The 395-nt window shown below is 35.7% G+C and overlaps 1 protein-coding gene, 1 long non-coding RNA gene and 1 pseudogene across 2 annotated transcripts in view; 2 read left to right on the top strand and 1 right to left on the bottom strand.

The window, feature by feature from the left end:
- LOC116700184 (complement C3) overlaps positions 1 to 395 on the top strand; it is a 134,518-nt gene that overhangs the window by 36,959 nt on the left and 97,164 nt on the right. The gene's annotated exons all lie outside the window — the stretch shown is intronic.
- Positions 1 to 395, bottom strand: part of LOC116700323 (uncharacterized) — a 95,236-nt gene that overhangs the window by 62,355 nt on the left and 32,486 nt on the right. The window lies entirely within an intron of this gene.
- LOC116700306 (complement C3-like) overlaps positions 1 to 395 on the top strand; it is a 16,370-nt pseudogene that overhangs the window by 10,832 nt on the left and 5,143 nt on the right.

Here is a 395-nt window from a genome sequence, read left to right as displayed (position 1 = left end):
AAAGAAAAAGAGAGTGACTGTCAGATGTTTAACTTGTCAGTGCAGCTCCTCCCAGGTAATTCGGTACCCTCTCTGTTGTTGTTTTTTTCTTCTGCCAAGTACCTTATCTTTTTAAAATTGGATAAACAAAACATTCAACTACTCAATACATTATATTGCTCCTGCAGAGAAAATGGATGAGGATGAGAACATATACAAGCTCAGAATAGAAGTTTTGTAAGTATAATCAAAAATTCATACTGACTTATAGTAACATGAACATGTATAACCAGCTATCCCCTTCATTACCTGTTTCTGTTATTTAATTATTCTGTCCATTCTGTGTGCAGGTATAAGGACAATGACAGTGATGCAACCATGTCAATCCTAGATATTGGCTTGCTAACTGGCTTCAC

Source organism: Etheostoma spectabile, chromosome 2, assembly GCF_008692095.1.
Source record: "Etheostoma spectabile isolate EspeVRDwgs_2016 chromosome 2, UIUC_Espe_1.0, whole genome shotgun sequence".
Classification (NCBI taxonomy): domain Eukaryota; kingdom Metazoa; phylum Chordata; class Actinopteri; order Perciformes; family Percidae; genus Etheostoma; species Etheostoma spectabile.
Note: the sequence above shows the minus strand (reverse complement) of the source record. Positions and strands in the feature narration are given on the sequence as shown.